Source organism: Toxorhynchites rutilus, chromosome 2, assembly GCF_029784135.1.
Source record: "Toxorhynchites rutilus septentrionalis strain SRP chromosome 2, ASM2978413v1, whole genome shotgun sequence".
Taxonomy (NCBI): Eukaryota; Metazoa; Arthropoda; class Insecta; order Diptera; family Culicidae; genus Toxorhynchites; species Toxorhynchites rutilus.
The window spans coordinates 280,502,942-280,515,701 of NC_073745.1; the positions used below are offsets into that span (position 1 = coordinate 280,502,942).

The 12,760-nt window shown below is 33.8% G+C and overlaps 1 protein-coding gene across 1 annotated transcript in view; it reads right to left on the reverse strand.

The window, feature by feature from the left end:
• Window positions 1-12,760, reverse strand: part of LOC129771853 (ecdysone-induced protein 74EF-like) — a 208,912-nt gene that overhangs the window by 115,490 nt on the left and 80,662 nt on the right. The gene's annotated exons all lie outside the window — the stretch shown is intronic.

Here is a 12,760-nt window from a genome sequence, read left to right on the forward strand (position 1 = left end):
CTGATTTACTACATTTGTGATTTTAAGATTTCTCAGATTTCTAAGGTTTTTGGGATTTTTATATATTATTCTGTATTCCTGTACTAGATACTTTTTACGCGATTTTTTTCCGTGATTTTGTTTTACGCAGTTTTTTTACGATTCTCTCGAAATTACGTGATTTTTTTTTCTACGCGATTCTCTGAAAATTGCGCGATTATCGTTGCCACGTTGGAAAGAGAAATTCTGCGAGTGAGCGTGTGAGTGTGGTTGTGACGAGCGCGCGTCGTTGAAGGGGCAATATTTTTACGCGATTCTCTAAAGTACGCGATTTGCTCGAAATTACAAGATTTTGGTTTAATTGTGATTTAATTCGCGTGCACGCATCAGTCGCGTAAAACAACAATTCAGTTTACTATACTTCTTTAATTTTGTATTCTTGTACTTCTGTATTTCTGTATTCATTTAATTCTTTTTTTTCTGATTCTTCTCATTATCCTATTTCCAAAACATCTACTGATTTTTTGATTTTCTAATGTTTTGATTTTTTCAATTTTTAGTTTTTTTTTTAATTTAACTTGTTCAGATTTTTCAGATTTCTCTTTTATATAAATTTTTTTAAATTTTATATTTTTTTCTGTTTTTGTTTATTTTTCTGTTTTCTTTTCATTTCTAATTTTCATAGTTACTCAAAAATTTCAGATTTTTAATATGTTTAAAATTTTTGGAAGTTTTGAAATTTATCAGATTTTTCCTATTTTTCTGATTTCTTAAATTTTTACTAGAGAATTCGAAAAATTTAAAATTCCTCTGATTTTTCTGATTTTACTATTTTTCTGGCTTAACTGATTTCTTTAACTTCTTTTGCTGATTTTATCCAATTATTCAGATTTTTGAGATTTTGGTGATTTTTGAGATTTTATAGATTTTTAACTTTTTTCCTTAGATTCTTCAGATTTTTGTGATTTCAGAAATTTGTTTAAATATTTATTCAACTTCAACTTCTTCGTCTTTTCTTAATTTTTAAGATTTTTTTGAAAACTTATTCAACTTCTTTAACTTTCCTAATTCTTAAGATTTTTAAGATTTATGAGACTTTTCAGATAGCTTCAATTTCTCTGACTTTTTTCAATTTTTCGAATATTTCAGATTTTTCTAGTTTCTGTTTTTTCCGATTTTTTGTTTTGAGTTTTTCATTTCTTACACTTCACAATTTTTGTGATTTTTCTAGATTTATCAGTTTTTTTTCATATTTCTAAGATTTTTTATATTTTTCATATTTTTAGTTTTTTTTGATAATCTGATTTCTCTGATATCTACGATTTTTTCAGATGAATCAGATTTCTAAAAATTTTCTAATTTCCCACATTTTTTCTGATTTTTCCGACTTTTCGAATTCTTAAAATTTTTAAGATTTTTAGATCTTTTAATTTTGCAAATTTTTCAATTTTGTTTAGATTTTTTACATGTTCTTTAAAGATTTTTTTCGGATTTTTCAAACGTTTCCATTTTTTTAGATTGTCAGATTTTCTTAGATTTTTTTTTTTATATTTTAGAAAGTTTTTATTCGGATTTTTCAGATTTCATGTTTTTTTTTATTTATTTGATGTGTAATTTTTTTAGTTTTTCTATTAATCCTGCTTTTCCAATTTGTGTGATATTTTTTAAATTTTTTTAATTTTGTTTAATTTTTTTTATTTCTTCGACTTCACCCGATTTAATTTTTTTTCTCATTTTTCTGATTTCTTAGACTTAATTTTCCAGATTTTTAAAATTTTTGTAATTTTAAAAATTTTTTAGAACATCCAGATATTTTTTTTATTTTTTAGATTCTTCTGATTTTTCATATTTTTTTATTTTTCGGTTAAAAGTTTTGTTGATTTTTCGACTTTTCTAATTTTTTTAATTTTTTATTTTTTCAATGTTTTTTAATATTTTTGAATTTTCGGATTGTTTTTTTTTTGTTTTTTAGATTTTTCGGACTTCTGATTTTTTGCGAATTCTCCAACTCTTCTAATTATTCTGATTTTTATAATAATTATTTTTCTGGTTTTTCTGTGTTTTTGTTATTTTTTCTGATTATTTCAAATCTAGATTACTCATAGTTTAGGTTTTCTTAATTTATTTTTTTTACTCTCCGAATTTTTTTGATTTTTAGGATTTTCGAGGTGTTCTAGATAATTTCTTTTAATATTTCCGATTTTATTTTTATTTTTCTGATTTGAGAATTTTCTAGATATTTCTGATTTTTTTATTTACTCCAGCTTCTTTGATTTTCCTTGTTTTTAAAAGTTTTAGATTTATCAGTTTTTCACAAATTCCCTGATTTTTCCTATTTTCAAGATTTATCAGATTTTACTGATTTTTCATATTTCTCTGATTTTTTCGGTTTTTTCAGTTTTCATGTTTTCAAAAAATCATAATTTTTGTTTCATTTTATGATTTTTTTTTTATGAGATTTATTAATATTTTTTAGATTTTTTGGATTTTCAAATTTTTCCTGTTCTGATTATTTTGTGGCTTTTCTAACTTTCCTGACTTCTTCAATTTTACAGATTTGTTCAATTTTTTAAATTTTTAAATTTTTTTTATTTGTTATTTAGAATTCTATATTTTTAGATTTTTTGATTTTCCATATTTTAAGATTTTCAGATTATTGATTGTTTTTATTTTCTATTCTGCTGGTTGAAACATTTTTCAAATATTTATAATTTAATCAGTTTCCTTTTTTTTCGATATTTTTTTTATTTTTCTGATTGTTTTAACTTTTTCTTATTATTTTATTTCTCTGATTGATTTTTCGGGTTTTTTTATATTTGTGTTTTTATAATGTTTTTGATTTTTTCGGATTTCCTCTTGAGTTTTTAGTTTTTTTATTCAGTTTTTTTAATTTTAATTTCTCAGATCTTTCATATTTTGTAGATTGTTCCGATTATCAAGGGTTTATATATTTTTCAGATTTTACAGATCTTGTTAAATTTTTGCAATGTTTCAGATTTTCTAAATTTTCCTTTTTTTTTTATTTTTATATGAAAATATAAAAATTTGAAAATGCGAAAATGTGAAAATACAAAAATACTAAAATACAAAAACACGAAAGAAGGGAAATATGAAAATATTATACAAAAATAAGGAAAGGCGAAAAGACGAAAACATGAAAAAACGAAAAGACGAAAAGATAAAAAGAAGAAAGTACGAAAATACTAAAATAGAAAAATACAGAAAATCGAAAGAAGGAAAATATGAAAATATGAAAATACGAAAATGTAAAAATACGAAAATACTAAAATAACAAAATACAAAAATACGAAAGAAGGGAATATGAAATTATGATACGAAAATAAGGAAAAGACGAAAAGACGAAAAGACGAAAACACGAACAGACGAAAAGACGATAAGACGAAAATCCCAAAACATGAAAATATGAAAATGTGAAAATGCAAGAATATGATATGAAAATTTTTAAAATGTTGAAATATCGAAATATGAAAATGTGGAAAAACATCTTCTATCTGAATAATGGCGGCCGTTGAAACTGAAATGTAAAAGCTTTGCTGAAGTATACAGCTTCAATAAATGAAATATAAAACAACACGAAGTTTATTGTAATAATAATCATTAATTGCAATTGGATAGTAATTTGGTGAATTATTCAACATCTATACATTCTAGAATGAAAATTTCATTGGAGAAAATTGGGCCATTGCAGTTAGTTTGTTTAGAGAAAGCTCTTCTTTGTTCAATTTTTTTCTGGCCACAAGATTTTCAAAAAAACTGATTCTGAGAATACAAATTTGCAGAATTAAGTAGACCTTTTTGGTGAAGGTGTATCATGTATACGAAAATCATTTTTTTCACATACTTGAACATGTAACTGTTGAGATTGCCAACGAAGCAACACGATTACAAGAAACATGCCATGATAATTTAATGCTCTGTAGTTTGTCGAAATAAATCTTTCTTGTTTGATCGGTCACTAGTTTAGTCGCATTTTATTTTCATTCCCTTCCAAGTGTAACCAAATGTTAATCAATTGTGTATAGTATAAATGGTGATAGTACCGAAGGTATCGACCTTATGTATACAATTCACTAGACACTTTAGATTTATGTGACCACTGAGATAAATGGACTTTTCTGTGAAATAATAGTAGCCCTAGAATAAGGTGTCCGGTTGAAAGTACACTTGCCTATTTTATCGCGCCCAATGTCATTGTCCAACATGTTGGCATCTTGTTACCTGTAAAGAAACAAGAGAAATATGATTATTAATGATTTGATCATTAACTCTGACATGCAATACAAATAACTTCCAAATTGTGTTCTGCTGCTTCAAGGACCCGACAGATTGTTGCCAAATCACCCAACACTCATCAAACTTCGAATCTGTCGGAAGTCTCGAACCAAAACCGTCATCATTAAGCAGCAGTAGCCGCAGTGAACCGTGAGTGCATTTTTCATGGTCGACCAATTGTGCAAGGAATAGCCTCAACTGACGAGAGCGGAGACAGCAGCGGCAGGCTACGATATACACACTCCTTAAGCTCCTTAAAAGGCAACTTGACGCGAGGCAGGCTGACGGAGACATTCTCACACATCAGCATCTCATATCACATTGCGCACACGGAGAAGAGAGGAAGAACGCAACGGAGACATGCTCCTTAATTGCCAAACAAGGCGCGATCTTTCCCCGCGACGAGCAAAGTCTGCTGACGATCATCTGTGTTACTTTGGCTTCAATCAATGGAGATAACCACCAAACTTCTGCATCTGTGTGCGGGTGGAGTAAGTACATATCCGTCAGAAAGAGAGTTGGCGGAGACGATGAAAATGAAATTCACTGATAGTCTGACTGTCAAGGTCTCAATCGACTCCAATCGCAGCTTCATGGGCGTCATACATGTGAACATGTGTTCTTGTCGTGTTATTCTGTAAACAATAACCCAAGCTTGGGCTGACAGACGGCAGGGTACTTATCGCGGAGGAACTATCGACAGATGCAGACGCGAGAAGGCAGTGGATAACAACACCGATGTTGACTTCTTTCACTCAGATCGGAATGGCATTTTATTTTTTTTTTGCTCAATGACGGAGTTGACTCCGGATGTTTCCGTTGCCCGCGCGAGCACTCCGGTGCAGAGTGTGTTTATCAACATATGACTAGGAACAATTGGTTGCCGGAACTGGCACGATGTTCATTAAATAATTAATGATAGAGGATTAATCGCACGGTTAGATAACTCATGGGAAGTCGGATTGGGACAAATGGTTGACAGAAAGCCGTGATATTTGCAATAGTGAATGATGTGATTTGAAATATTTTTTTGATTTATTAGTTATCCTCCATTGTGCATACCGTTTCCCGCAATTGTATTGTTCATACACATCAGATTTGTATAAATTAATTTCATCTACGATTATACACTCGACAAAAAAAATAGAGGAACAGAGTGCGATGTCGGAATTTTTAAGTAATTTTTGACATGCTGTAACTTTCTGAAAAATCAACGCATATCGATGGGATGAACATCATTTGGAAGAAAGAACTTTCAGGTATTAGAGTATTTTACGTACATATTTTTACCTTGGTGTGTGTAGGTATAGTGGGCAACAATATCGGGAAGAAATTAAAAATCGATTTTTCTTTTTTTTTTCAATAACATTCTGGACTAACACATTTATTTGCTAACCAACTCAACAGCAAATTCGATTAACCATATCAAGCAGCTTTCATTTGGTTCCAAGAACAGGACATTTTAGGACATTCCCACACATAGATATTCCAGTTTGAATGAAAAATTATCCCTTCGTCTTTGATGATGAATAATTCAATAAACAACCATCGCATCGCAAATCGAAAGGCAGTTTTGAAAACTCCAATAAATTAAGCACACGGATAAGTTTTTACTTTGATGAAAAAAAAAAGTAATTTGTTTGCATCGATTTCAAAAAAGTTTCAAAAACAGGATTTTTATAGTGCATTACAAAATGCACTGTAATTCTGTAAATATCGCAGTAAGTTCTAATGTTTGCAGGCAAATTTTTAGCCTAGTGTGTTCCCTAAAAGTTTGTGAACGCTTCATATTGATACGTTTAGCCGTTTTTTCTAGCCGATTTTAAAAAAATTTGAGTTAATTAGAGGAACACTTAGTCGCAAATCGTATCAGAAGTACAAAATCCTACGTGACTCTCAGAACGAACGATTCGTAACTTTCGTCTTAATGAGTTTGTGGGTGGAGAGTGCGTGTATGTGTTGAAATACGTATGTATATGTGTGAGTATCATCACTCCTTACAATATTTGTACCTAGTACCTAGTGTACCGTTCTGAGTCATATTTCGGAAAACATCATATTTCGGACAATTTGTTCTAATATTTTGAAATACTTAATGCACTGATGATATAACTATAAAATTAATATCACAATTGCTTCTTTACAGTAGGTTTCACTATCATTTCATATGAGAACTACATTTGAATTATAACATAATCGGCAAAAATCTGATAACACTACTCATTATCGTTTGTTTTTGACGTTTGCTTAGCGTCAGCACGTAGAATTTACCTATTCATCAATATTTAAATTTCTCCCGTGTTTCATCAGTTCTCATCATCGTTAGCAGTTTACTGTGATTGCTTGGTAAATGTTTCGCAGTTAACAATAAAATATAACCAAGTGTAATGTACATTTCTGAAGAATTTTCGTTCAAAAAACTACAGAATAAAGTGTCCGAAATTTGAATCGAACTTGTTCCCTATGATTCATATTTCGGACTGTTGAAATTGGTGATACTACAATGTGAGTTTTCAGGCTTATTATGGATGCAAAGCGTATAATCATATAACGCACTAAAATATTTTGAAATCTTGTGTAAATAATACAAATGTTTTTTAGCTTCAGACCAACCGATAGATATAAGGGAAGTTGAATAATTAGTGGACAATGTGCAACTGGATGAACATCTAACAGAAGAAACCTTGAATCCTCCCTTCGTTGCCGTGTATCCTGGTAATTCATCAACTCATGGTAAAAGTGAGCCTCACGTTACTTCTGCAGTGGTCACAAGCGAGTCCTGGTATATGTCTTATGAAGAAGTAGAATCTGCGAGGAAGTTGATTGAAATGATGAAGCGCCAAAAATCTTGAGGAAAAGAAAAGAAAAACTGAGTTGAAAAGGAAAGAAAAGGAAATCCAAACATTAGCTAAGCTGAGAAAGCAGAAAGAACGGATGGAGCAAAAATAAAAACTTGAAGAACTGAAAAAGACAAAAAAGCTGCAAATTCAAGAATTAAGAAACAGAAATTGGTACAAGAGGACAATGACAAAATAGATGAAACTATGTAACAAAAATTAAAATTAGGATTCATGCTCTGTTGCCTTTAATTAGTTTATTACTTTGAACAACAAATAACCTGAATTCAAATATATAATTATCATTGAAACAATATAAGCCCTACGGTATTTTGAACCATGAAGCTGCAAAGAAACATCAATAAACGACGCATTTTGAGGAAAATAGAAAATATAGAAAACATGAAAGAGGTTGTTGAAAATTATTACAAGCCAATTAGAAAAAAAAACAATTGGTTAAAGTTCTATTATAATTTAACCAGCCATTAGTTGTTTTTTAAGACATTTGTGTGTGCATGGAAGGTTGCTGCACACTTTTAGACAGGCCAAGTCGTTGTTATTTTCGGATGTTTGATCATTTTGTAGTATTGGGAATTGTACAGAAATCTAAAATGTGCTCAAAACCACAAGAAACCGTTATGCAAACAGAGAAATTTGATTTTTTTTATAAATAGTGTCCGAAGTTTGATTCTTATTCGCTCCATTTGAGAAGCATTTTACTCGACGATTTTTTTTATGTTTTCAATCAAATAGGTACCAAAGTAGAAAGCTAAAGCATATTGAACTAATTTATTAAAAATATCAACCAAATAATACCTGTGCATAAGATTCAGATTTGCATCATATGCCTTAAGCGTCCGAAATATGATTCAGAACGATATATTGTAGAAACTATTTCTTTAACATGAAAAAATGTTTTGAAGACTATGAGCAGAACGGAATAGTAGGAAATAAAATTATTTAGCTAAAAGAAAACAAAATTACTCGATGTACTCAAATAAGAAAATAAAAATAATAATCGAGTATTCACACTTTTCAAAATTTACATTTACAATAACAAGAATATAGAAAGTACAGTAAGTGCACACAATTGAAACCCACGACCGGCAATTGGAGACCGCTGCGATAAAATGCCAATTGCAGACAATGACTAAGTCATAAACACCTAAACGTCAGCTAAACAGCCATCATCTGATTCGCAACGAGTCGCATCACCACCGCTCGAGTCATGAGAGTCGCGGTGGTTGTGACAGGGAAGTTATCAAAATCCTCCGCACCATGTCACCACAATCTGGCCGCGCGAGGGGAGGTGTAAAGCTATGGCAACAAGCCGTCGATGGTAAAACAGAAACCCACAATCGGCGGCACGAGTGTTTTACACCCGTTTATTGTAGCGGCCATAATCATCAGCCGCAGTTTTCGGCTGGGGGTGCGGGTGACCGGGGGGAAGCTTTGTGACGACACACGCACTTCAATAGCGTAGCCAAGCGGGTTAATGGGGCTCTGGGGGGCGGGAGACGGACTTTGTCTCAATGATTTTGACATTGGTTCTCGTTTTTCAACACCACCCCCTCCGTTGCACGCTACCCCAAGCCAAGAAGGACGCCATTGTTGGGACGAGGGGTGCTGCGTGTGTAAAGGTGCGCGCGAGAGACACTACGATTTGGAATGGCATTTTGGTTGATTTTCAGTGCATTGTTTGCGTTCACACTCCTCCAAAAAATCGTAGCGGTAGCCACCAGCGGCGGATTTACGTTTTCCGCTGCCGTCGCAGCGCCGCCACCAGCCCCGTAGATATACTAGGTGTCAATGCTGAGTTACCTCACCCCGGTGATGTTGATGAGGTAATTTACATGTCTGCTGGCGTTAATGTGGCCGCCGCTGGTGTCAGACTTTTGCCAATACATACATAGTTTAATGCAGATGGAGAGCATAACACATACTTAGTGTAACGCGATGTTGACATTTGTATCATTAGAATTTTCGGTAGATTTGATTCAATTCAATAAAGTAGTGCGGGACAAAAGTGCGCACCTAATTATTGTCGTCCAATAACTCTTGAAATAAAAGCAAATAAAATTCAGTTTGCTAACCAAATATTATATATATTACCTTCGAAACGTAGTACAAGATTTTCTCGAGTTTTGTTTGTAGTTGGACACATACCTATTTTAATAGATATAAAAATTTTTTTTTTCCAAAATATATATTTTTATCAAGGCTCATATGGCGTTAGCCTGACGGGGCCGGAGTTCAATATTTTGACAGTTTTTCTTATTATCTATGTTAGTAATATGTAACCGATTACTCGCGGTCGGCTCGAGGTTAGTATTACAAGTGTTCTCGTAATTGGGATGTTGCTGTCTCCAATGCTCTGTACGTGTGCCCGACACGGGATACTTCCTATTGGGATGCAGCTGACCTTTAATCAGCAACGCCCCCCTAGTATGTACCCCATATCTAGCGTGGTGCGTCTTCTCGACTCGAGGAATCCAGGATAGAATGGTCACTAGCCGGCGCAATCATCAGCTCGTGTAGAGTTGTCATGAGCGGTACAATCTTTGGCTCTTGTTGAATCATCAGTGGACAACCTTTGGCCCGTGTATCTGTAAAGAGTGTGTGTATGTATTGCCGCGACTAAGTAAAAGTTTATAGATCGGATAGAAGGGATATGAAACAGGGACACAGTAGGAGGAAACATCATTAAACGTTGACATCGGCGTTTCTGAGGAACAGGTTTAGATACAAAATGACAAATGCGAACTTTTGCCCCATAGTGGGGGCAAAAGTGCTCACTGTACGGGGCAAAGGTGCGCACTTTTTGAATTTAACTTCTGAGATGACTTGTAACAAAAATAAAATGCTTTATCATTACCAGCGGTCGAAAATGATTTTGTTATGTGCTGGTTGATTCTTGGCACTTCATTGTTGAAAAAAAATTTATTGATTGAAAATATAAACGAAACTTAACCGTTATTGAATTGAATGCATGGTGAAAAAAAAAGTGTTTTATTTGAAATTCATTTTGAAGAAATTTTTCTTTCTCATCTTGGATTTCGGTTCTGAGGATTCCGACGGAGTTCGGGGTTCGAAGAGTCAGACGATGAAGCTAGAAGCCCAATCCTTCAATGTCAGTTTGCAACTTGCTTGAATTCGTGCTGGAGGTTGTTGGCTTCCGCAAAATCAAACGCCAGGCACCGTAAATGTTTGAGAGTCATAGCATAGAAAGATTTGTCCAGTGCTCTGCATAGGTTCGCCAGATCCTCAGAGCTAATTCAGAAAAAACCGAGCTGTCGCAATTCTCCTTATTAACGAAAAACTCTAGCAATAGATTTCTAGAATCTTCTCTTGATCCCAACTTCTCATCACTCAGGGAGTTTTGCGATGAGAGAAAAGGTGGTAATCGTTTGGTACCAAGCCCGAACTATATGGTGGATGCATTGAAGCAACCCAATCAAGCTCCCGGAGCAGTGTGGCCTTGCGTTGTCCTGATGGAACACAACACCTCTTCTGTTGGCCGATTCTGGACCTTTCTGGTCAATCGTTAGTTTCAAACGATCCATTTGTTGACAGTAGAGATCTGAATTCAGTGTACTGTACTACAAAATATTAAAGAAAAAAATTTAAAAAACAATATAAAAAATTTAAAAAAAAATAAAATATAAAAGTTAAATTGCCCGTATTTCATTGTTACAGTGTTGGCACCATTTTTTTTTTCCTGTTGGATACATTTTCCACTGCGTTGTTTTGATTTTTCGTCAAAGAAATTTCCTCCGACTTGCACTGTGATCACGCGTATTCTAGAGCTTGCCACTCAGAATGCATTCAAGGCGTGTTATTTGGCATAGAAATCTCAACTAAGTACTAATAAAAATGACGCAAGTAATACTACGTTGAGACGGCGAAGTTCCTCTAGGAACGTTAGTGCCATTGAAGAAGAAGAACATTATCCACTACGACCAGTTATTTCATCTATTGTGGCGAGCCCCTATTTGTTGTAAGCCTTATCAGGGTGTCATATCGCTATTAGTTGGAGTGATTTGCACTTGCTGACTGTAGGCATGATCCCAATAAGGTATTATAGCACGAATGAACTTTATTGCCTTATTGGGGGAAGCTATCCCAACATCTGCAGGTTGCATTAAACCTTTATCAAATAAATTGCGCCTTCTATGAAAAAGTGCTTCGCAATTGCATAATAAATGTTCCGAGCTTTCACTTTCTAGGTTACAGAAACGACAGGTATCATCTTCTAATTTACCTAGTTTCTTTAGGTGGTATTTGCTTGGACAATGTCCTGTCACTAGGCCACTGAAAGTGCATAGGTCTTTTTTGTTAGGCTGAGAAGTCTTTCAGTTACTTTTTTACTTGGTGATATAAATGATTTAGCCTGTCGAGCTACTGTACTATGTGCCCAGATGCCATCAATCTTTGATTTTTTCCCAGTTCTTTAATTCCATTTTGAGGGTACATTCAGGGGCCCCACAAAATGGTTCTGGTCCTAGGAATGGTTTCGATGATCCACATCCAGCTAACAAATCTGCTTTTTCATTACCTTCAACTCCACAGTGCCCTGGAACCCAGAATAGGTTGACTGCACTTTTTTTAGCTACCACTTGAAGAAGTTGAATACACTTCCAAACTAATTTAGAAGTACAGGTAACTGACTTCAATGCTTTCAATGCAGCTTGACTGTCAGAAAAAATGCATATGTTTGCATGTCTATAATTGCGCCTTAGACAAATTGTTGCACATTCAATAATTGCCTGCACTTCTGCCTGAAATACAGTTGGCCACTTGCCCATTGAAATTGATATGTTCACTCCAGGGCCGGTTATTCCAGCCCCGGCTCTTTCGTTTAATCTGGAACCATCAGTGTAGAAAATTATAGATCCTGGGTGAATATCAGGTCCCCCTGACTCCCATTCAGTGCGGCTTGGCTCAGTCACATTGAATAGTCGTTCAAAGTTGTATTGCCTGTTCATCCAGTCCTCCTGAGTTAGTATCGGATTAAGTTTGAATTCCTTTAGAATATTTAAATGACCCCTAAGGTCTCCATCAAAGAACTGTTTTGTTCTTTTCAACCTTAGTGCGTTTTTTTCCGCCTCCAATTGAACGAATAGATATAAGGGAAGTAGATTTAACATTGCATCTAGTGCTTTAGATGGCGTACTACGAATTGCTCCTGTGATGGAAATTGTAGCTAACCTTTGTAATTTTCCTAGCTTTTCCTGAGCATGCTTGGATTTTGTTTTTGGCCACCAAACTAATGACGCATATGTTATTCTAGGTCTCACTCTAGCAGTGTAGATCCAGTAGATCATTTTAGGTCTAAGTCCGCATTTGTTACCGAATGTTCTTCTACTAATCCATAATGCATTTGTAGCCTTATGTATTATTTCATCTAAATGCGAGTTCCAATTGAGCTTGCTATCAAGTGTTACTCCTAAATATTTAACTTTTGGAGAAAACACTATTTTAGTTCCCAGCAAATGCAAATCTGGTATTTTCATTTTCCTTCTACGTGTAAAAGGAACAACAGTAGTTTTATGAGGATTTATAGATAAACCCTCATCATTACACCATGCTATAGTTAAGTTTAGAGCATATTGCAATCTGTCTCTGATTACATGCTCATATTTCCCACTACA